We start from the raw sequence: 26,609 nt of genomic DNA, 5'->3' as shown, positions 1-26,609 counted from the left end.
GCTGGATTTTTTTACATTAAAAAATTTTAACATTGATAAAATTGTATGTGCTATGGCATACAATGTGATGTTTCAGTATACACATACATTATATAAAGTTCAAATCAGGGTAGTTAGTCTATCCATCACCTCATGCATTTATCATTTTCTTGAGGTGAGAACATTCAAAAACCTCTTTTCTACCTATGCTGTAATATACAAGTCCTTACTGTTAACCAGTCATCCTGCTGTGCAAGGGAATACCCAGATTTATTCCTCTTATCCATTTGTAACTTTCTACCTGTTGGCCAACCTCTCTCCATCATCTCTCATCCCGCTAGATCACTTTTAATCTAAGAACACCACTGTTACTAACAACACTGTATCTGAGAATCAGTTTTCTCATACCTTAAAATTAAAAAAAAAAATGTTGAGAAGTAATTTTGAGAGGGAATTGAATAAAAGTGAAAAAGATACGGTTTCTGGGGGTGGTATGAGAAATTAAGATGAGGAATGAAGTATACAGTCTGCATGTCCTAGTTTGAAAGAAATGGGCAGCTATGAGAACATGGAGAAATTAGTTTGGAACTAGAAGAATCAGAAATAAAACTTCATTTTAAACTTACTATTTTGATACTAAAATTGTGTCTTAAGATGTTTTGACACTTTCCATAATGCAAATGGAAGGTATTTTTAAACAGTGAAATGTAGATGAAAGGAGTGATATGCTCCAAGTCTCAGATGTTAGAAATGTGAAGCAATTAATCTGAGTATACTTAAAACAATGTAAAAATGAGTGGATAGAGATAGAAAGACACATGTGTTGGTAGTTTTATTTTTCAGAAATCTTGAATAACAATGATAGAAATTCAATTTCAATGAGATAAGGCTTAATGGAGAATGTATCATCATCTCTTGGATTCAAAGCACAGGCAAGTGAAAAAGCCGGCCTCAAGGTTAGCAAGAAGAGCCTTGCACAATTATCAGGACTTTTTCTATCTTGTATTTTGGTTTCTTCATATGGTGGGGAAAATGGTCCCCAGAATCTCTGCATTTATACATTATAGTTTTTCAAAAGAAAAAGTGTCCTTATTCCTGTTAGCTCCCAACCCCTAGGCAAGTATTCTGGCTTTGCTCGGATCACAACACTAGGCTAGTCACTGCACCCAAGAGTGTGAGGAAATATGATTGATGCAAGTTGTCTCCAAAAACTTCCCCTGAGCTTAGACTGAAGGGTAAGCTCCCAAAGGAAAAAGAGAAGTGTATCCCATAGATATCAACAGTTGATACCCTACATTTACCCCAGGGAAACAACACACACACATACACACACGTCTATATTTTCCAATATATATTACAAACATGATCCTGGTTAATATTTGTCATGCATTCAAAGCAAAACACATTCACTCTTTTTCCAATGAAATCCGTGAAAAAAAAAATGGATTCATTCATGAATCCTGCTCTGATCTCTGTTTTCCTGTCTATCATGTTCATCACTTTAAAGCAGATATGGAAATTGTTCATCATAATTATTCAAATATGGCCTAAGACATTCAATTAAGAGGAACTTAAACCAGGGACTCGAATGCAGTTAGGATTTTCCTGTTCTCTTCTGTTTGTTCCTTCCTGTAGTTTCATTCCATGCTCTAGCTTTAGTTTCTCTATGAAGCAGGGATAATGGTCAGAGACAAAAATAATCGCAAACGTTTTTGCAACAACAAAAAATAGATATCTCTTCCACCAAATATACTGTGGAAATCCCTAGGAAAGACTGACCTACTGGCCAAACTCTGCACCTCACATAAGCATCGTGTCTAGAGGATGGCCAGAGTCTGAAAGCAGTAGTGGTGGCCTGACCATGTGTTCGGGGTAGGAGGGGTTAGTTAGTAAGGAATGGGCTGAAAGGAGTATTGAGCAGATGATAGTAACTCCTGCGAAATACATTAGGGAACTGGAAAATGGAGACAACTCCCGTCTATTGTAATTTGTTTGTCCTCTGAATTAGACAGAATAATTTGCCTATTTTTGTGGAGTGCTTGAGAAACTAATAGAGTTGAGAAAGATTTGCAGAAAGGAATGAAAGATATGTCTCATTGGTAAGAGTTTCTCTTCTTCAAGTCTGAGATGCTAGAAAGAATTAATATTTGTTTATCTTAAAAATTCTGTGTTGCAATACTGTGATCTTCTCTTCAATATTCTTTTCAAAGTTAAATAAACATGTGAAATACAATCTAAGATAAAGCAATAAAAATTCAAGATAGTTCCATTGTTTTATCAATTTATAATTGTGTGGACTCAGTGGACATTCTCATCCCATCAGCAAATTATCTCCCTGTTAGAAACATTCCTAATAATCTGAAACCTCCCATCCAACCACATTTTTGATACCATTTTGCTTTCACAATCTGTCACTTGAAGTAGCTTCATAAGACTATCATAACAAAATGAATATTGCTTTCTTCAGAGATATGAGTTGTTAGTAATAGAAACAACTGAAAAATATCTAATGTTCCCATTTTCTTCAGGGACATAAAGATATTCAATCTTATTTATGACCAAAAACAAAAAAAAATTAGAGTTTTAACAAAAATAAATGACAAAAACAATGAAAGAATGCCATTCTTTTTCACATATTCATAAAAAGCAAGGGTAAATATATTTAAAAAGAAATAACCAAATTATTCTTCTGCAGAAAAAATTAAAAATTTTAATATCATAAAACCATCCTAGAATTACATTATAAAATACAATACCCAGAGAACTACAGAAAAATCACAGAATGGTCAATGCTAAATGTGTTTGCATTTAAGACACTTTCATTTCTCTGATGTTGGCATGGTATACTTTTACTGTAAAACTTTGTCGTCACCCATTTGATCTTGAATTATCTGATAGAAAGTTATAATTTGAGAGTTATTTATAACAATATTTTGGAAAACACATAACATAACTTTTAGAATATATTGTTGCAAAGACTACAGGCAGTACCATTCCCCACTTTATACTGAACTTAAATCCAATGAAAAAGCAAACAACCTGAAAATCTCTGACAAACTGACACCACCAATTTCCATGATGCTACTACTCTTGGAAATAACTGCTAGTGCAAACTATTAATACCAATGATAAGCAGGGTGTCAATTGATTTGTGTAAAGCATATCCAAGGTTACCTAAGCAATTTCTTTCAAATTCAGACTAAGAGATGCTACTTAAAACAGGAGAATAAATTCAGAATCTATAACTAGAGTCAAAAAGACTAACATTTCCTGAATACCTATATTGTAGTGGATACGTAAGCACACTGAGAGATGAAGAGGTGGTACTAAAAAATGGTGATGGGATGTTTATTGGGGAAAAAGAAGATGATTAAAAAGCCTTTATGTGACTAGCATTATACCAAATAGTTTTATGCATAATGTCATATTTTTCTCACCACCATTCCTTTTTATTTCTTCAAGTTCTACAGTGTTTGTTAAATTAACATCTAGACCTAATTCCCATTGGTACATGTTTTCTATATTCACCCTAGTAATTCATTTTTGTTACACAGACTTTCGGTCCCTCAGGACTCATTTTTTTTTCCTGAAACATTCTAATATAATAGAAATAATTTTCACTTAATATAATAGTTTCCTATTGCTGCTATAACAAATTACTACAAACTTAATGGCTTAAAGCAACACAATTTTACTGTCTAACAGTTATGGAAGTATGGAAGCCTGAAATGGGTTTTACCAAAACAAGACTCTGGTGTCAGCATGGTCACACTCCCTCCATCTGGAGGCCATAGAGAAGAATAAGCCTTTATGCCTTTTTCAGCTTTCAGAGCTGGATTCCTTGCATTCCTTGGACTATGGCACCTTCCTTCCTCTTCAAAGCCAGCAGTGTAGTGTCTCAAATCTCCTTCTGCTTTTTTCCTTCAAATCACCTTCTGTCCCTTTGATTCCATGCTTTTCTCTTACAAGGGGCTCTGTGATTACATCACGTCCACCTGGATATTCCAAACTAATATCCCTATCTTAAGATCTTTGTTTTAACTATATCTGCCAAATCTCTGTTGCTGTATAAGGTAATATTCATAGGTCTCAGGAATTCAGACCTGGATATCTTGGTGGGCTATTAATCAGCCTATTAAACCTAGGTTATGCTTTTATGCCATACATAGTACTATAACAAATAAAGTCTGAGTCACCTCATTTCAAAAAGTGTACTTTGTAATGAGTAGCCATTGAAAGCCTAATGCAGTTTTGCCATTGCCAAGAACATGACTCAATTATTTGGTTTCTTCAGAAACCAATTCTTCGGGTAACCAACATGATAGAAACATCAGAAATATTAGTGCTATGCCACTAATATTTTCAGTTACTGGAGATTTTATTGACTGTCTTTAGAGTGGTTGGCACTCTAATTGCTATTGTCTAAATATTGATGCTCCTCCTAAAATTTATATGTTGACATCCTCACCCCCAAGGTGATAATGTTAAGAGAAGGGACATTTGGGAAGTTATTAAGTCATGGTGGTTGAGTTCTTATGAATGATATTAGTGCTTTTATAAAAGAGGGCTAAGTGATCCTTCACCCCTTCTACCATATGAGGACACACAGAGAAGGCATTATTCATGAACCAGGAGACCATTCTTCAGCAGGCACCAAATCTGCTGGTGCATTGATTTTGGATTTCCTAGTCTCTAGAAGGGTGAAAAGTAAATTTCCATTGTTTATAAACTACCCAATCTGTGGTATTTTGTTACAGCAGCTGAAAGGACTAAGACACCATATACTTTTAAGAAAAATCTAAAATTTAATTACAGTGTTTTAAGCTATTAACCAAAGTATAATTTTTTTAAAGAAAATTACTGGTTAGAATGAAAGTTAACTGGTTATGCTAGATTTATAAATTTCTACTCTTCTTCCCTCAATACACAATAGGGTACAAAGCCTGCAACACTAGAAAAATGTTCCAATTTCTAGAAGGAGTTTCCATTCACTAAAACACAGAGGCATAATTTATTAGCAAACAATTAATGACTAGAAGACAACTGCATCAAGTGTTCCAATAATAAGAATTTCAGGTTTTAAATAGTATTACTTAGTAGTTCCTGAGACAGTTTATTGTGAGTTGCTATGAAAATTGAGAGATGACATGAAAAATGGTGAGTAATAAAAAAATCACAATACCAAAAATCATGACTGATGGCCTATTCTCAGAACCTAGGAAGAATTTTCATTGCTTTTAATAGCAAAGATACTGGATTGAGAAATTACCAAAGACCACAAATGCATTATTTTATGTCAACAAACTATCCTAACTCTCTGAATGAAGATAGCAAGATGCATTATGAATTACCTATTCTCTGATCCTTGACCCAAGCCCAGAAAATACTGCATTCATCTCTCTGCTATATATCATAATATTTTTGAAGAACTTAAAGTATGTTAGTAACTCCAACAACTTTCTAAACTTTGCCCCATCTTGGAAAATAATTGGCAGATAGGTAGTTGAGTTGTATAGTAAGCAAATCAGTGCTTCCTGAGCATAAAGTCAGTGCTTAAAATGTAATTGCTGAAAGAAAGAAAGAATGTATGAAGAATGTATTTATTATCATTACAAGTAAAGTAGCCTTGGTATAGAAAGAGTCTCCAAGCATAATGTAGCTATTAGGACTGCATAAAGTTTAAAATATAAGAAAACCCAACTTTCAGTAGTTTGACTTAATAGGAGTTTTTTTTGCTTTGTAAAAGAAAAAATTCAAGCATTAGGCTGTAGTGCCACTGATGTCAGAGACCTGACTTCAGGTAGCTTGCAATCTACCCACTCATTTTGTAGTTTGGATTCTAATGCTTGTGGTGGTAACATTCATCATGAGATGGCTGTTGAACCTTCATGCAATTCATCTACATTCAATAGGAATGGGCAAAAGGTAGGACTATTTCTATCTGATCTTTTTCTTAGGAAAGCACAAGCCTTCCTGGAAATCCTTGCAACAGACTTTCTACCAGATATCATTGGCCCAGAACTAGGGCTAGGATCGCATCAGGTTTTGCAAATAAAAATGTAAGGATATCAATCAAATTTGAATTTTAGGTAAACTATGAATAATTTTGTACTGTATGTCCAGTACAATATTTGGGACATTGAAATTGTTCATTATTTACCTTAGATTCAGTTTCAACTGGACATACACTTGATCTGGCAACCTTGACTGGGTCACTCAGCTATGCTGCTGCTAGTATGTCATGAATGTCTTAAGCCAGTCATTATCCATAATTTAGGCCAGAACACACTGCCTGTTTATAAAACAAAACAAACAAAAAAACAAAACAAACAAAATAGTTTTTTCAAGGAAAAGATAGAGGTGAGAAAGTGAAGCAATTAACTATGGCTATTAGAGGCTGCTGAATGGTATTCCTTGTCAGTTCTAGAAATTAAAATAACGTAGAGAATGAATTAGAGAGGAATAAGCAGACACTTCAACCTACTGTCAAATACAGATCTACAAACAACCAAGCAGATAAAAGCTAAAGCAAAGGGAAAGAAATTCAACAACCTATCTTTTACTCTCCCATAGAAATTATGGAATTCAACTAACTTTGAGGTAGGGGATATTTCCCTTAAACATAAATATAATGGTTCAATATATTAAAAACAAAACTCTAAAAATAGAAAGAGAAATAAACTGGTAAGCATTTTTCCACAAATAAAACAGGCAAAGAGTTGATATGCTTACTTTCTAAAAATTTCTGCAAAGTAATAATTTAAAGTATCACTACTATCCCCAAAAATATGAGCAACGGTTATGGATGTTCACAGAAAAACAAATGCGTATGACTAACAATGTGTTTAGAAAATATCCAACAACTTGGTAATGAAAAACGTCAAGTAAGTCAAATGTCATTTTTCACCTATCATATTTTCAATCCATGATAGCAAAGTATTTTCTTAGATGAACAACCTTATATACTAACTGTAGTGGCAAAGTTGGTGCAATATCCCTGAAAAGCAATTTGAAATATGTAGGAAATAATTAAAGGGCATGATCATTGAATAAATAATTCTGAATCTAGGAATCACTTCTTAGCAAACAATCATTTGGTAGACAATTATTCAGAAACCTCATTTCTTAATTTGAAACAATAAAAGAATGTTTAAGATTAAAAAAATAAGAAAACATCTAATATAAAACAATTGGAAAACATTTAAGATAAAAATACGTTTCCAGAATACCTATGGCAAAACTACAGGGACGGAGAACAGATTTGCAGCTACCAGAAATTAGAGGGAGGACGTGGATGTGACTACAAGGGTTAAAATGAGGGCATTTGAGGGGACGTTGGAGTTGGTCTGTATTCTTTTGATGAAGGTGGTTACCAGATTCTATGAATGTGTTAAAATTCATAAAATGCTATACCAAAAAAAAAAAAAAAAAAGGAAGAAGAAGAAGAAAAAGGAAAAGAAGGAAGAAGAGGAAAGGGACGAGAGAAGAGAAAATAATTATCTCTATATATATTTTTTAAAAATTGTGACCAATATGCATAATATATGTGTGTTGGCAGAAAGTTGGAAAAGAAAACCAAACAAAAATGGAAAAAAATCACTCACTTCTTAGTATTCTCTTCCCAAGATAGTACAATTAAGAGCTAGCAATAGCTAGAAAGTTTTCTATAGCCTTTACTGTATACATATGCACTCACATCTATAGATAAATGTATATTTGAATCATACTGTATTTAGTACATACTGCTTTATCATGTATAAAATAGATATTGTTACATAATTACATATTTTATATACATACTATATAATGATTAAATATCATAGCTTATGAATGTAATTTATTTAACCATTTTGCATAATGATATAATTATGATCTCTATTGTATTTACATATTCACATATAACTATTTTAATCATAAAGAGACATAGATATTTTCTAACAAAACACCTGATAATATTCTTGAAGAATGGTTGCTATGGTGATTTTGGTTTAGCTATAAACAATCTTAGGTGCCTGTTATATTCCTTTTTCACACTTGTCAAGGTGCTGCCAGGACAGCCGGTCTGGCATCATTTGCTGCCCTTTTCTTTCTTTTGCTGTGAACTACAAATGTAGTGATTGCAAAATGGCCACCTTATATACTTTTTTCACACTCAGTGAATTAAAAAGAACAACGAAACATTTATTAAGGAAGATTGTTAGTCTTTGAACATTATCAAAATACAGAATTTTAAAGCTCTAGTATTTACAAATATGATATACTTTTATATAATTTAAGCTCTGTGGTAAATTTGTAAACCTCCCATGTTGTAATAATTATACAGATATATAAGAACCACTATGCTGTTTGAAGAGGCAGATCTTTGAAATTATAGTGCATTTCATTATGATAACAAAGTAAGAGAAACTAAATTATCAATGATTTATATGTACACAAAGCCCAATAGCAAGGAAATTTATTAAATTCAAGAAGACACTGATGGAAAATAATATAAATTATCTCCATGCATGTATGTACCACTATTCCAGGCAGTAACTCTGATATCAAAGAAAGATTTTTTTTTTTTTTTTTTTTGCAACAAGCTTTCCTACCTTTTCTCTAAGGTGTAGCACAAAGTCAGAGGGCCATCTTATAATATCCAGGTGGAAAGGGGGTACATCAGGGGTGTATATTGCATATTGGAGCATCCAGTTATCCAGTTTAATTTTCACAACATTCAAAAAGTATACAGTTCAGAGCCTGGTTATCAAGTCCAAGCAGGCATAAGGGAAAGGGGCTGGAACCACGTAATTCTAGGTGCTGAGTGTAAAATATCAAGGAATGAAGTAGTCATGAGGCTGCTTCATGGTGGCTACCAGGAGCTCAAGGACTACAGCTGCTAAATTGCCTTCCCACACTTCCATTAATCCAGCCAGTAGGAGAAAATAAGACCAAATGAATTCAGACAGTTTATTACTTTCACACACAGCAACAACAAGAGCAATGTGCTGTCAACTCCCTTCATCTTAGTCCCACATGAACACACCAAATTACAGAGGTTGTATGACAGGCAGCATGGGTGCTGAGTAGCTCTAACACTGGAGAGTCAATGGTAACCTACAGTCAAGTAGTTTAAAGCCTGCAGTTGTACCCTAAAGGAGGGTAAGGTAGAAAGTCTGTTGCTCAACTGAAACTAGTAAGATGCACTAGAAACAGCCTCGTGGTGGTTTCCCCAAGATAGAAGTAGCATGGTCTTGTGACAACTCCTCATCAGGTGGCTTGTTTTTCTGTGCTCAAGAGAAATTATAAGGCAATCTGCAAAGACTGGGTTACAATGCTGTCAAGCCTTTCCCACACAATCTATGTGGACATGTTCAAAATTACCAGGACTCCGGGAGCTGTTCCCTATATAGAATGACTTATGAGATGTTAAGCATTAAAACTATCACTAGCAAGATGCTGCAAGATCCTCACCTATGGTTCCTGAAGCCAAAGATACCAGCATGTACTAAGTTGGTGAGTTTTTAATCATGACACTTGTATATCTTTCATACTAGTAAGCAATACATACAAAGAATGAATTTGTGAATAACGTATGGTTTTTAATTAATTTGTGCACTGAGCTGCTATGTATTAACCAGGCCCAGTTGGCCCTAAGCCACAATTAATTTGCAAATAGATTAATAAGCTAATCTGCTTTTTGTCACTTATCCCTAACCTGTGAACACACTATAGCTCAGGTGCAGCCCGGACTCTCGGACTGGAGAAAAGTCCTTGTCCACATACCAGATGTCTCATTTCTGCTTGAATACTTATGAATCATGACTTCATAGAAGCTTCCTTACATTATTAAACAGTTGATTGAGACCATTGCTTCAACTTTTAACTTACTTCTAGGTGCAAAGTTTGGTTTTTGTTTTTCTTTTCTTTTTCCCCCTACTGGCAAACACCAGATTAACATGCTACCTCTTATACATGGCTGTTCTCAACAAACTAAGACATGCTTATCTTCATTTTCTTGTTATCTGCTCCCAGAAATTGTAGGGGCCAGAGAAAAGAGTGTTCCAGCATTGATTGTTTCCTCCAGCACAGAAATAGAATTCACTGCTCTGACTTTTAAGACATAAGTCATAGGCAAAATCAGAGAATCTAAATAGGTAGCAAAAGAATGCACACCTTTTAAATCTCTTACACTGCAGTTATAGATGGCAGCCATAATAATAACATATTAGGGATAAGTACCTGACAGGGGACATGGCATCTCCTGTTCCTATGCTGAGTTCTGACATTGTCTCCTTTCTCTTTTTAAAATTGTCTTCTTAAGTTTATGTCCTGGACCTGTGAATTCGTCTATTTGGTCAACATATATTTATTGAACTAGGTTGAGAACTGTTGTAAATTTCTGCTTTGGTTAAGTGTGATTATGTAGGAGACAATCAACAACTCAAGAGAACTTCAGTTCATAATTGTAATGAAGACAATGAAATTGGCGATATGGCCAATAGTTGGTGGAGGGTTTCTTTAGGAGTCTTCTAGATCTGGATCATCCAGCTCTTCACCATCAGTTTGTAAATCTCACAGTGGAAAAGCAATCAAAATAGAGACACTTTTATGAAAATAGAACTTTATATGCTGCAATTTTCTATTTAGCGTTATTAATTCAATTTATCCAAGATTATCTTCTGGAAATATTGCGAGCCTATTGCATATGAGAAAACGTATAGAATATACTAATTCTACCTATTGGATCAAAACCAAACCATTTGAATGTGGATGCTTTCGATGTGCAATAATGTTACCTTCATTTTATAATCTTACAGCATAAAAATGACCTTTGCCCATTTTTTCTCCTGGTATGATTTTTACTAATTCTTTGAAGTTCGGTTACAATCAGTCCCATTTAGCAAGCAAAATCTAACAGTTCTGTTTGAACTCCAACCTCCCCGTAAGTACTTCTCAGGCCTGAATTATCCTTGGGGTCTCTGTGTCCCTTACTAGCCTATGAGCTCTGTGAGGCCGGGCAGTGCCTAGCCCTCTGGGAGAGATAAACAAAAACAAGAAAGGATAGATGAATAGGCAATGTGAGAGGTAATATGCCATGTCATGGCTATAAAGGAAACAATAAACTTTTAAACTAATATGGGAGACAACTTCATGTGTGACAAATGACTTTTTTCCCATTTACATTTTTAAGTTGCAAGTCAAAAATCAGGTATTGCTTACTTATGTAAGAAATAGGTTTAAAAACATAGTCTAGGAATACCTTTGCTTCTCTAAAGACCTGGACCGTTTACTCCTCATAGATAATGAGAACTGCATTAACTAACATTTCTCTGTTTCTTTGACTTCTAGGGATATCAGACACAAATTTATGTCTCAATTATAGCATCCTCTTTGGACCTTATGTTCGCTTATCTGTGTTCTCTTTTCCCCTTGGTCTGTTCCACTTCTTCTGATTTATATTTTCCCTGGTCCTGATATTTTATTTATGTTTTACTATATTGTTGGTTGTGTTTTTATAAGCCATTCTAAATCCTTTGTGGATTAACTTGGGATATAAATAAGCTACTTGTTTAAAATTGTTCTGAGTGCATAACTGTACCATCTCTAAGGCACATGAATTCTCCAAAAAAAAAAAAAAATCCAGGTTTTAAAGTTCTTTTTCTTATAATTTTTTTTTAAAGAAACAGTAATACTTTTAAAAACAACATTATAGATAATTTCATTTGTAAAATATGAACTAAATTTTAAATACTATCAAATTTTATTTCCTTAATTCTAAGCCCCTCTCAAAAAACAAAGGGGTTATTTTAAATATAAGCAGAAATAATTCTTCCAAGGTCTTATAACTCCCATTTTATTTCATTTTAATTTGTACATTTTCACTCTGATGTTTATTATTTCTGGATATGATTACAGACTTGTTCATAATTCACATGTATCATTCCTATATGATAATTTCAGGACCTAGTTTGACTCTCATGAAATAATTTAAGACAAAAAAGAGAAAATGTATAATAACATAGAAGGCATTGATAATTTTGCATACATAAATTTTAATCACCTGTGTGGAATTATAAGAAATTTTCAAATGCAAAAGAAAATCTAGAAAAATTAATTAATTCACATGGCTAACTAAGGGAGAATTTCTTTAATGGACAAATAGCTCTTTCAAATTACTAAGAAAAAGAATAATAACTCAAAAGAGAAATAGTCAAAGTATACAAATATGCAGGTCACAAAAACTGAATAAAAATATGAAAAGATGTGTAGCTTCATAATAAATGCAATGAAGATATAAAAATCAATGAGCTATCATTTTTTAGTTATCAGACAGGCAAAAATTAAGTCATTTGATGACCATATATTTTAACCAGGGTACCAAGGAATAACCCCTCTTATCTTCTCTTGATAGTATATATAGCTGTGAACGTCAGAAGGCAATGTTATCAACATTTTCAAATGTACATAATCTTTAATCCAGTCAATTGAGTCCTGGGGATTTTTACATACATATTTGAAATATAGATATTTTAAAGGAATGTTAATTCCATATTACTTGTAATCCTGGGGTAACTAGAAAAAGTATTTACCAAAAAGTGACTAACTACATTTGATTGTTTGCTTACTAAGTAATTATTGATCACTATGTGCCAGGCTTAGTTCTAGGTTTGGTAACCCACCATGAACAAGATAAAAGCTTACACTCTAGTGGGGTCATACATGTGAATGAGTAACAAATATACATATTTATATACATATTCATATACAAATTCAGATTGTAGCCCATACTATAAAAGAAAGCAAAACTAAGAAGAGTGCTGACGGAACTGGGTGGCTTATATTAGCGTGGTCAAGAACAAACTTTGAGGAAGTGACATTTGAAGTATGACTACAGGAGCAAGGCACAAGCCACATGAAAACTAGGTGAAGTGTGTCATGGCACATTCATATAAGGCTGCTCTTAAAAAAAAATAACAGGTCAATCTAATTGGGATGGTTATAGAATGTGTTCTGTAATTCTTTCCTGTTAAGCAATTGTTAACTGTCAACAACTGTTGCATAACAGTATGTATTATATAATTCTTTTTTGTTAGATGAATTTGTGCATGTGTGCCTGTGTTTCGGTGTGTGTGTGTGTCTGTGTGTGTGCACACACCTCTGTGTTTGTGCATGCATATCCATAGAAAATTCCTGAGAATTATGAAAAAAAAAACAACTATCAATAGTGGTTATCTCCAAGGAGCAGACAGCAAATATCACAGGGTTTTAAAAATTTATCTTATGCTCATTTTTTTGATATTTTCATTATAAGTATGTGTTACTTTTAAATAGTAATTTCAGTATCAGTATGTCATATATATACACACGTATATTTATTTATATATATACAAAATAAATAAATAATAGGACTAGGAAGAAACAATCTTTAAACAGCTCCTTTTGAATGCCATTTGAAGTTTTCAGGTCTTTTTAATCCTGATTTTATTAAATAAAATTTCTATCGACCTATTTGTTCTGTCACCTTACACCTATATTAATGTATTCTAGAATAAACCTGACACATATCACCATTTTAATTTGCTGAAGTAATATTACATTTTTCGTTTCAGATAGCATGTTATTATTGCCTGACAATTCATCTTCACATTTAAATATAATATTAACGTGGACGCTGTAAATTGACTAATGAATTACAGCACTAAACTTGAATAAGATTGGTTATTTTAATTACTTATTAATTATTTGTGTCTTATTCAGAAGAGGACCACCAGAAGGATCTTTCTTCAGAATGGAGTATATTAAATACTTTGTTAATATAAATATATTAACTTTTTCAAAGCACATCTGTATTTATTTCATTTGAATGTCACTTCCTAGGTGAATCTATTTCTGACCCCCCTATCCAGTTATTCTCTTCTCTGGAAGAGCACATTTTCTTGATTCTGTTATTGCCCTTGCCCTATTATTATAATATATATATTATATATAACATATATATATATATATATATATATATATATAATGTTTATTTGTCAGATTCCCCTACAATATTGTGAGTTCCTGGAGGAAAATTGATATACCGGTTAAAGCAAAAACAGCCATAAAAGAGAGTTTATTTCTTTAAACCAAAAGTTCTTTGAGTCCAAATAAGAACAAAATAACATATAATCTCACAATTAAAAGTATCTGTGCTATTTCCCACATATTATTTTAAGATTTTTACACAATTATGTTATATGTACAAAAGTATTATATTGACTCTTAACCTGCATTTTTGATGAAAGAATATATCATGGATATGTTTTGTCATCAAGTATTATTCTACAAGGGCATTTGGTAGCTACACAAGTCTACTGCATACACATGAACATTGTTTTAATCTTCTAACAGTAGAATTTGTGATTGTTTCTAGTGTGTTTTTTTCTTTCAGAAGTAAATAGCTATTAGATAAAATAAAACATAAATCTAGAGAATAAAGTAAAATTGGTCTTACCTGCATTGAATATTTTATATTTTCCATGCTCCATCACCTACTCCCAACTCACCTAACACGCCCAGTCCCTAGCTGCTGTCAGCTTCCAGAAGCTTTTCTGATGTGCGGAAGCTGCCCTATTTTACTTCTATTCCTTGTCCCAGCATTGAAGACTCCAGCTGACTCCTTTCTAGAACATGATCAGAATATGGCTTGTTATGGTTTGTTATGGCTATTTAAACCATACACAGGCCAGGGTTTAATGGGGCTCTTCTGTAGCTAGAGTAAAATCCTGGGTGATACCTTTCTCATCTCGGCTTTTCCTGGGCTTGAAGTAGCAGGCAAGTACTGTTGCTCCTTTCAGATGGTCAGCAGACTCCTTATTAGTAAAACTCCGTGGCCAATGTGTAAACAATTTTATTTCGATGATGGGAGTCTGGATGAAATTAGAAAGCTTTAAGGTAATTGAGTACTGAGGTAGCACGCTCAGGTGCCTGAACTTTAATAAGAGCCTAGACCATTTTGCCTAAATAAGAATGCCCTTCAGCCGTCTCCTCACAGAGGCAGATGTAGCATGAACAGGTGCATTGACTTTGCTGACACTAAACATCCATTGGCATCTGATGACTTAAAAGACCAGACGAGAAGGTTCTCATACCTTGGGACCCACTGATTTATCGAGATTCACTTTATACTTTCTGTAGTTAGCTGCACCATCATGCTGTGCCCTTCTGGTAGTGGCAATAAAGTAACCATGAATATGTGTTTGTAATTACATAAAATCTAAAAGCAAAGAAACCTACAAGCAAATGGCTTCTGCTTACAAATTCAATTTATGCAAGTGCCAACCTGTAATTTAGAATGGTGGCTTGAGTGCCTCTTCATGCAGAAATTTGCAATTGTGGGGACATACACAGAATCAAATAAGGACACAATGTATTCTTATTGCACCCCATTGTCAGAGGTGATGAATAGATTTGAAAAGCGGCAAAGGAGCAGAGCAAACTATTGCAGCACCTGGAATGTTCAAGGAGAGAGAGAAGAGAACAGGCATTCTTGACAGGTCAAGTTGGCCTTAGGCAGGCTCCAGATGTAGATACAAAATATCCTTATATCCTTGATACTCGAACACCCACTATTTTAGCTTTATTTCAAAATAACTGAAACTGACCCCTAGGCTAGAGAAGAATTTTCTAATTATGGGGCTGAATATCAAAGATTAGCATTTGACTAGGTTGTTGGAGTGAGAGGTCATGGAGAGAGGCTACATCATTTTGAGTTTTTATGTCATGTTTAAAGCACACATTTCCTCAAATGAGAACCCCTGCTTAACATTATACAGCTAAATAATGGCAGAGCTGATTGTTTTTTCAACTAGGAAACATAAAATTATATTTGCCACTTCCTATGTGGTAATTCCAAAACGATGTGATTTATATATAGTTACTTATGTAGACCTCACAGTGAGCATATATAGAAGGAATTTATTTCGATGTAAACTTACTGATTCTTAATTTTAAATTCAGGGATACATGTGCAGGATGTTCAAGCTTGTTATATAGGTAAACATGTGCCATGGTGGTTTGATGCAGAGATCATCCCGTCACCCAGGTATTAAGCCCAGGACCCATTGCCTATTCTTCCTGATCCTCTTCCTCTTTCTACCCCGCTGCCCTGTGACTGGCCCCAGTGTGTGTTGTTCCCCACCCTGTGTCTATGTGTTCTCATCATTCAGCTCCCACTTATAAATGAGAACACATGGTATTTGGTTTTCTGTTCTTGCATTAGTTTGCTAAGGATAATGACCTCCTATTTTGGGAGTAGTATATCATTTACTGTACTTCTCAACATTTCAAAAGTGGGACAAATGCTACATTCTACATCTCTACCTCACATTCTTCTGTTGGTGAAGTTTTTTGTTTGATCGACTTGGTCATCACAAGTTTCAGCTTCTTTTTAGAGGTCACTGTATTACTTTTATTTGTGGCAATGTTACTACTTTTACAGATTGGCAAAGCATAGAAACATGTTCATTTAAGGTAAGGAGGAGTGTTTCAAAAAACCTGGCAGTGTTACAGCAAAAGATCTCCTGAAATCCTTTATCTCCTGAAATCCTTTATCTCTACTTTTACTATTTTTAATCTGCCCACATGTATTTATATGCTTTATTTCCTTTTTACAATGCCTTTCCTTTAGATGAAATATAGCTGTTTTAATTTTAAAGTCAGTACATTTTAATTAAATTAATATATTTGCATATCTCATATTTAAATAACATATTCAGAATACAATCTGACTTCTGCTTCATTCTAGAACATACCAAAATTTTTTTAAAAAATGAAGAAAACTTTCTTCACCCCAAGCAAAACTGATCTCTGACAAATAAAGGTGTCCTCAGAAAATTGGATTAAAACCTTTTAGATGTCTTCTTCTTGTCCATCTTATTTTAAACATAAAATCTGTCTCTTTTTAGACATTGTTTACTTCTTTGCAGGCATAATACATTCATTCTGTCTCTTTCAAGAACTCTTCCATCCAGATGTCAGTACTAGCTTTCTATGTACCCATTGAATTTATTGTTTATGTAGAGACCTTTTTGTTTCCAAGAAAGGCTACCAAGGCCAAAACCAAGTTTAACTCAAAGAATAGGGCACATCATTTTGAAATACCAGATGCTTAGATGACTGAATTTATGATATTTGGAGGCAGGAAGGCTATTTGTCTTGACAATCTATACCACATTAGACTGGTTTACTTGAAGGTTACATCTTTGATAAAGCACACATACTTCCCAGATGATAAGCTTTGCTTAAGGTTACATAGCTAGCTAATGAGAGAACTGAGCTTTTCCATTGAGTAGACCATACTACCTCCTATACATAAAAGTTTTTTAAAATAATTATTTTATTTCCAATTTTAATCACCTGTTTTACTTCTTTACCAATTTGTCTACAGATTTTCATTAAAATAAATATCCAAGGAAGGTGCTTTGACATCATGTATACTATTGTCACAATTACATGTTATTTGCTGGTCTCTGAATTAAGCACTCTATGCATATTTTCTTATTCAGTCTGCCTATTCGCAATACTGAATGTATAGGCCTAAATCTAGGTTCAAAGCACCTGAAGAATAATAAAGATTTTCATTTTAGTGTTAATATTTCTGCTATAAAATTGTTGTTAACTGATTTAAACAACAATTTTAGACTTGTGCAGAAAACATACTTATTTACAGCATACTTATTTACAACAACAATTTTAATGTGATAACCTTGGAGTAGATTAACATTTGTTAATGCCTCATCCGTTGTTTTTTGCCAAATGTTTTTAATGTCAATATTAATGTCTGAATATAATTTGACCTTGGCGATATGATTCTGTATAGTAGTAAGTTATGTCATAAAGTAAGTCTTACTAGAGTAGTATTTTTTCTGACATAGTTTGTAAAAATTAATTCATTATTCTATGGTATTTCTTTCAATTTTTTGGGTTTTCATAAAAAGAGAATTCTAATCTGAATACTAGTAAAATCCAAATTTAAATTGTGCTATTCCCATTGGTTCCCTAGGTTTGGGTTTATTTTTATTTTATGTTGTCTTTTATTTTATTTCAGATCTATTACATCCCTAGTTTTTGCTAAATTTATCTAGCCAATTATTAGCTAGAGTATCATTACATTCCAGGGTGAATTATTTAGTAGCAGGAGACAATGTATTCTGAAAATGAGGACTGTGTATCAGTGAGCTCACAAGTTCAGTGTAGTTTGTCAAAGTTCTAAAGAAAACATCTCAGTAAGTCATTAAAAATGAGAAAGGAAGGCTTTGGTAAAATATTGCTTCTCATTAGTATGGCAAATCGTTAAGGATTTGGGGTTGGAGGAGGGGCCCTGCTGATGGATAAATGTGCTTTTTAGGATATTCCTGATTAGTTAGTAAGTGGTGTTTGTTACTATTTTTCTGAGGATTGCATCAGACTATAATAATAGTGGCCTATGTTTTTGTTTTTAACAATTGCAGGTAAACGATGAAGGCCAAGGCTTTAAGAAATATTTCACCCAGGAAATCACCACCATCATGGGAGTTAGAAAAAGGAGACCTGAATTCTCAATTGAGCTCTACCACTATCAGATTTGTTACCTATGACTATTTATTGATTACTCTGACCTTCAATGTATTTTTTTGAAAATGAAGGGAACAGACTAGGTTGTATCCCTACTTTAACTGTTTTTTTTTTTTTTTTTTTTTTTTTTTTGCAAGCTTCCTGAATCGACTGTATGTAAAAAGACACCAAGAAAGACCAATTAATGTAAAAATCTAACTTTACAAACAAAGGCCAGGCAGGAAGAAGGTTTTCTTTAAGTGGCCCACAACCAGGATGGCCCTCATGTCATCCTGGCTTCCTCACGTCAGTTCCAGCAGCCTCACAGTTGCTGGCAGGAAACAGGGCTCCTGAGAAGAGTAAAGTATTTGCATTACAGAAGCAGCTGCTGTGGCAGTAGCAGCAGGAATAACAGTTCCCTAATGAAGGTCAGCCCAGACTGAACAATCATCCTGTGTTTTCCAAAGAAGTACCCATCAGGATTTTTCAGGCTGCATTTTAAAATCACACAGGGAGTTCTGAAATGTAGTGATACTCAGGCCACATCTAAGAACAAGGAAATCAGAATCTCTGTGATGGGGCACAGGCAGAGATGGTTTTTAGGTGATTGTCAGGTGCCTCCAGCACACAGACTAGACTGAGAACCACTCATCTCAAGCAAGACTGGAAATTTCACTTCCATTTTAATTATTGATTCAACTCAATTGTTAGTGGGAAAAGATAATAGATGTCTGAATCAAGATGAATTCTGGGATCACAGCTCTATTCAGCATAAGAAAGAGCTGCGATCAGCTGATGAGGAGTATCACAGGCAGAGAGAGCAGAATGAGCACATCCTGCTATACATTTGCCATCTCTGCATTAGAAAGTGTTTTTTGTTTTCATTGTTTGGGCTCATTTTTTTTTTCCTACACTAAAATTCTTCAAGCAACAAATAACGTCTGCCCACTGAAGGTTTTTTGGAACAGCCATAAGTCCTTCAGAACCTGCTTTATTTATTATAATCAGTCTTTACTTCTAAAATAAAGACTGCAAACCTCCCAGGAACAGCCAAATAGTTAAGAATGCATGGAAATAAGACAAATTCACAGGAAAAAAATAAAATTAAAAAAAAAAAAACCCCACAACTTTCTAGTTTTATAGTGGCTTTGTAGATATTGGTGCATTGATTCTCACGAAAGACTTTAAAAATAAGTTATGCTCATTGTGAAAGGCTAAAAAATCAATGACCATGATATAAGTGACTTTTACAGTTATGTTAAAAATCACCTTCTCTTTTATCTTCAAATCTGCAGCATGCACATGTCTTTCCAATGTTAAAACAAAAAGTATTTGAACTTGCTATGTTTCTCTCTTCAACATTTATGTCTTCTTTATACTTTCATAATTATTTTTCAGAAAGAGAAAAGTGGCCTAACCTATTGCCTCTATATTTTTATTATTGAGTCCTTTAGACCCTTGCAGCTGACTTCTAGTAAACTATTCATCATGTAAACTATTAATTTAGGACTTCGATATCCAGACAGTAGAGTGATGCCAGATGAAACCATCTTTCTACTTCAATGTATAACAACAAGTAAATTTAATATTCTAAGACAAAAATTCACTAGTATTAAAACACAGGAAGTTTAACTTAATACCATAAACCTCAAAATGTAACAGCAAAGAAAAGAACTATTTCTAACATATCTGTAGCCCAACCTCAGAAGCAGTAATCTGAGTAAACAAAATTGTCACAGTTCTGACTTCGTTATCAAATGTGTACATAATTAGGCTTAAGGGCATCATTTTTTCCCCTTTTTGACTCAGCGATGAGAATTTTTAAAAATGGAAGGTAACAAGATGGTGGAACCTTTGTACATTTTTGTACCACCACACAAGATGGGGGTGAAAGTACACACAGCTGTCAGAGAGAGTCTTGTTAAGTGATGGAAATGAAAAATGGTACCTGACTCTGACAGAAATAGAGCCTCTAGGGTCTTTTAGAAACTTAGGGAGTCATCAGAATTCATGTACTTCCTCATAATGACTGGCTGCATTCCCTGCTAGATTGAAGTATAGATGGCACAGGATAGTTAAAACAGTCTCAGAAAGCAGTACATAGGTATATGTAATTCCAGCTGAACTCATCTTAGTTGGGACAAAACTGCTTAAGTTAAACATAAATAAGATGTAAAGAAGAGGCATGATGGCTCCTGAAAAACCTACTGCTGTAAGAAGGTGATAAAATAAAGGAACATGACTCATAAGAGAAAGATGAAGTACTAACCTAGGGAAAGACACTCAAATGTGAACATTTCTCCTGAATATTTTAAGTTTTAGTAAACTTTACAAGAGCCCAAAGATCAATGATAAAACCATATAACAAGGTAACTCCATGTTTAGGCTGGGTGCAGTGGCTCACGCCTGTAGTCACAACAGTTTGGGAGGCCAAGGTGGGTAGATCACCTGAGGTCGGGAGTCGAGACCAGCCTAACTAACACGGTGAAACCCCGTCTCTACTAAAAATACAAAAATTTGCCAGGTGTTGTGGCGGGCGCCTATAATCCCATCTACTCAGGAGGCTGAGGCAGGAGAATCACTTGAACCCAGGAGGCGGAGATTGCTGTGAGCTGAGATCATGCCATTGCACTCCAGCCTGGGCAACAAGAACGAAACTTTGTCCCCCCAAAACAAAAAAGAAAGAAACAGAAAACTCCATGATTAATCCTGTCCCAGAATTTCAGAATAAGAAAACCAACAGTCAAACTTACATCTCCAAATGGATACACACTAAATATATCAAAGTTGACGTAACCATAACTGAATCTTCATCCTAAAATGTACTTCTCCTTCAGTCTTCCTCATTACAATAAAAACCAGCCCAACCATCGATTTGCTAAAGCCAGAAGTATACTCTTTTCTTCCTCCTTCCCTTCGTTCTGATGGTCAGTTGATCATCAAATCTTATTGAGAGTTATTCCTCCAAAATCGAGCAAGAAAACCCCAAAAACCTTAACTCCTCCAAGTTTTCCTGATATAACAACTGAAAAGCAAAAGAAAATGTAAGGCAATACTCCAAATTGAATAGATGTATTTCTAAAAGTATTGATCAACAGGACTATATTGAATACAAAATGTTAAAACTAGAAACATAATTGGCAAGTAAAAATGAAAAATAAAAAATAATTGGCCACGCATGATAGTTTATGCCTGTAATCCCAGCACTTAGGGAAGCTGAAGCTAGAGGATCACTTGAACTCATGAGTTTGATATCAGCCTAGGCAACATAGTGAGACCTTGTCTCTAAAAATAATAATAATAATAACTTAAAAGAATAAAATTGTTTGAAATAATATATATATCAGAAAAAATGAAATTTCAAAATGCATATGAAAGACTAAACTCAAATGATAATTAAGTAAGGGACATTAAGAAAAGTGAAGTATGAACTAAGAATGAAGAAGAAAGAAAGAACCATTGAGACAGAAGAAATTTTAAAAATCATAAGAGACTACTCACATTCACTCCATGCAAATACATTTGAAAATATAATTGAAGCAGATAATTTCCTGTGGAAATACAGATTTTCAAAATTAATCCCATTGGAAAGCATAAACAGACTGATTTTCTTAGATGAGATAGAGAAAGTAATTAAGTAACTTCAACCTCTTTTACCAGGAAAATACCCAGATATTTCCAAAGTAAAATTCGACCAAACCTACAAAGACCAGATAGAGCTAATACTTTATAAATGTAAGTATTTATAAAGTATTGTAATGCTAGCTAAGACAATTGTTAATAAATCAGACTTTTTTTTCCATTGAGTTAACATTGATAAAATCTGATAAATATAGAAACATATTTGTGAACATTAATACTAAATACTAGCTAAAATATTAAAAGGCTGAATACAACACAACATTAAGAAAATAAAATAATACACATGATCAGATAGAATTTATTCTAGTGATGTAAATTTTGTTAAATATTAGGAAATAATGAACTATGATAATATATTAAATTATAAAATCATATAAATATTTCTGTAGATACTAAAAAGACTCTGACAAATTTAATACTTCTTTATGAATAACAGAAACCTCAAGAAAATAAAGAATATTTTAGCTCTAAGGCAATTATGTTATGGAATAAAAACATTAGAAGTAGTTTGCTAAGATGAAGAGCAAAGCAAGGAGGTCCACTATCTCCACTACTATTCAACATTCTACCATATATATTAGCCCCCAGACCAAAGAAAAGTAAACCAAACAAGATAAATCAGCTAGAGGCAAAACATTTCATAAAAGAGAAAAACAAAAATCTCTGTTTGCAGATGATATGATAGTGAACTTTGGAAACCCCCAAAAAATATGATAAAACTGATCATTCAACACTAAAAAACATGACAATATAAAACAATAAAACAATTCAGTAAGGAACAAAATTAACAACAAAAATCAATAGCTTTCACCTACATAGACAAAAACCAGCTAGAGGACATACTATTAGAAAAAACTCCATTGCAATAGCAACAAAGATTAAATACTTAAAAAAAAAAATTAGGCCAGGTGTGGTGGCTCACACCTGTAATCTCTGCACTTTGGGAGGCCGAGGCAGGTAGATTACCTGAGATCCGGAGTTCAAGCCCAGCCTGGCCAACACAGCAAAACCCCCTCTCTAGTAAAAACATGAAAATTAGCCGAGAGTGGTGGCAGGCACCTGTAATCCCAGTTACTTGGGATATTGAGGCAGGAGAATTGCTTGAACCAAGGGGACAGAGGTTGCAGTGAGCTGAGATCACACCATTGTACTCTAGCCTGGGCAACAAGAGCAAAACTCCTTCTCAAAAAAATAAAAAAATAAAAAATAAATAAATATATAAATAAAAGAAATATGCAAAATACATACGAGAAAACTTTGAAACACTTCTGAAAAACCATGGAAGTAGACTTTAAAAATTTGATGTCATCTGCTCTTGAATAGGATAACTCAACATCATAATCATGCCAATTCTCCCAAAGGTAATTTATAAAGTCAGTGTAATTCTAACAAAAATACCAGCAAGCTTTTACACGAAGTTAGGCAATTTAATACTAATGTTCATATGGTACAACTAAACATGCAAGAAGAGCCAGGAAAACACTAATAAAAAGAAAAACTACATAGGGTAATAGCCCTACTAAAACTTCAGATATATTTTTAAGCTCTTAATTATAACAGTGTTGCACTGGCATATGCCAAAAGAACAGTGGAATAGAATAGAAGGCCCTGAATTAGAAACAAATACCCATGGAAAATGAGTACACAATAAAGGTAGCATCTCAAATCACCAATCATATGGTGCAACTAAACAGGCAAGAATAACTTAAAAAATAACTTAAAAATAGATTTGAATAAATGGTGCTGTGACAACCTGGTAGCCATTAGGAAAACTATAAAATTACATTTGTACTTCATACTGTACACAACAATAAACTTCAAATGAATCAGGATCTAAATGTTAAAAAGAAAACAATACAAATATTAGAAGAAAATGCCCTAACCTCTGTGTAGGAAATGTGTGTGCTGATACAGCCGTATTTCTATAAGTGAATACAGCAGATTGTAAATACGATCTGTACTGTTGTCTTTCATGTAAGAAAGAAGGAGACAGAAGACAAAACATAGGTATCTGTGCAAAAGAATGCTAGAGGAATAAACTAGAAACTAATGAGATTGGTTACTCATTAGAGTAGAGATTGGGTGGCTGGGAGTAAGGTAAAAAAAAATGTAGGAAATGTGAACAGGAGAGAAATAAGAAGAAAATGTCACTTATGTGAGCAAGACATACATAATAACAAATGTACATATGCATATATACACACATATACATAAAAATGTGTGATTTATATCTATATAAACACACATATATACGTACACACAGGTATATTTAGAAGTAGATACAGATACGTTTGTACACCAGCATTTTCTAGTTTTGAGTACTCAGAGGGCAATGTCACTCCAGTAGCAATGAACATACTTAGCATCTAGATCTTGAGTTTTAAATAAGATTTATCACTAAAAGTAAACTAAAGTTTCTTGGAGATAGGGTTTATTCCAGCATTGAGGTGGGGAAAATACAGGAAAACTTCAGGATATTTTGTAATGCTAGAGAATAGGAAAAGATCATGGAAACATGCCAAAAGGAACAAGGAGCCCCCTTGAAAGAGCTTCCAGTAGCTAAACCTGGGAAAAAATTAAGCTTCAAAATCAATAATAATAGTAATATATTATAACCCATGAAATTAAATAATTATTCATGAGTACCTACTCAGGTAAATAAATGAGTAAACAGTTAAACAGGAAGACTGACAACTCTTATAGAAAATTTCAATTAATAAATGTAGAGAAGATTACAGAAATATTAAATTAACATTTGGAAAATAGCACAGTAATAAATTATTCAGGCAAAAATGATTAATAGAAGCTAAAATGTGTAGGTGCATATTTGTGTAATCTCATATCTTTCCTCAAGATATTTATTAACAACAAGGAGAAAGATAGTGACTATAATGAAGAAACCTTATAATATCAGATCCAATCTACCCTTTATCGATTTCTCTGATATCACAGGCTGGATCCTGTAAAATATCTCTCCTTGGCCGGTTGGCACAATGTTAAGTTTTCTTCTTAGTTCTGGTTCTGGTGTGCTTCCTTTGGTGAGTTCTTGCAAGGTGCATAGCATCTGCTGAAGTGCATACTCCTGCAGCATGAAGATGTCAGCAGCATCTGTACCCCCTCAAGTGATTGCTCAACAAGTGTCATTGCCTGGCATCCCCCATGTACAGAGTCCCTCAAAATACTCTCATGTGGCTTTGCAGCAGGTTCCACCATGTGGCATCTCCTAATGGACAGCTCCACTTGAAACCCCAAAAGGTGTATTTCTAGTCCCAACAGTGCAGACCTCAGTGAACTTCCTCAACATGTAGGAAGCTATGACTCCACCTCTCCAAAGAAATCTGGATCTCAGCCCTGTAGAAGGCTCTCTTCCAGACTTGTTCCTCCTCTGAGGGCTCTGTATCAACCCTCAGTGTAGTGCATGATTTTTTTTATACATCTAATATTCCTGTATCCTTTAGCATTCTCTTTATCTCTTACTAGCAATCTCCAATTACTTCAAACCACAGTTACACTTAATATTCTTTATAATAAACTTTCCCTGATCAGATTTTTAATGTATTTTCTGTTTCCTGGTTGGACCCTGACAGATACACTACAATAAACAAGTAATCAAACGTCATATCATCAGCAATAAGACATACTGACCTCATGTGCCTCCTGATATGTGGCCCCTCCCTCTTCAGAGCATCATACCACATTCTAGTATTCTTGACAAAAATAGCCTGAATTCAAGCAGGAGGAAACATCAAATAGGCCCAAATGAAGACACTATTAAAAAAGAATTAGCCAATATTTCTCAAAGGTGAAAGGCAAATATTTAAATGAAAAATAGTATTTTAAGCCTGCTAGTGATGTATTATCACACTTATGAATACCCCAAATTCTTATAGAGCCCTATATGATCTTGCCTCTGTTTCTTATCTCTGAACTCATTTCATAGCACCCTTCCCTTTCTTCAGTGTGCTGCGGCTATCTGGCTTGATACTGGTTAGCGCAGTTTATCTATTCCTTTACCCTGCTGTGTTTACTTCTTTCATACTCGATAACCCCACAATCAAATTGAATCTGTCTCAAATAAGCTCTCATTAGGAGCCACTCTTCTAGAATGCAAACTCCGTGAAAGCAGAATCTCATCTCCCTTGTTCCTTGTTATCTCTCTGGCTAGTACACTGCCTGGCATATTCTAAGTACTAAATAAATATTTTCTGACATGTATTGCATTTGTGACCTCAACTGGTAAATTCAAGTTTTTTTTCTTCTTACTAGTTGATTATATTGTGGCATTTGACTCTGTGGTCAAGCTGAGCTTCTTTAAATTCCACTCCTCCTTAGCTTTTGTGCCACTGTTTCTATTTCCCTTCTTACCTCTCATACCCTTTCTTTTCATCATAGGCTTGCCTTCTCCTGCCTTCCACTTAAATAACTTCTGCAGA

General features: G+C 34.1%; 1 long non-coding RNA gene across 2 annotated transcripts in view; it reads left to right on the top strand.

Annotated features, from left to right (window-relative positions):
* The window catches only part of LOC105479521 (uncharacterized), a 162,214-nt gene extending 142,586 nt beyond the window's left edge, over positions 1-19,628 (top strand). For both annotated transcript variants that reach the window (XR_985954.2, XR_985955.2), the window contains exon 6: positions 18,453-19,628. This is a non-coding gene — a long non-coding RNA (uncharacterized lncRNA). The remainder of the gene's footprint in view (positions 1-18,452) is intronic.
* The last annotated feature ends 6,981 nt before the right edge of the window (positions 19,629-26,609 follow it).

The sequence above is a fragment of the Macaca nemestrina genome, chromosome 5, assembly GCF_043159975.1.
Source record: "Macaca nemestrina isolate mMacNem1 chromosome 5, mMacNem.hap1, whole genome shotgun sequence".
Lineage (NCBI taxonomy): Eukaryota > Metazoa > Chordata > Mammalia > Primates > Cercopithecidae > Macaca > Macaca nemestrina.
The sequence above is the reverse complement of the archived record's forward strand: the minus strand, read 5'-3'. Positions and strand labels throughout refer to the sequence as shown.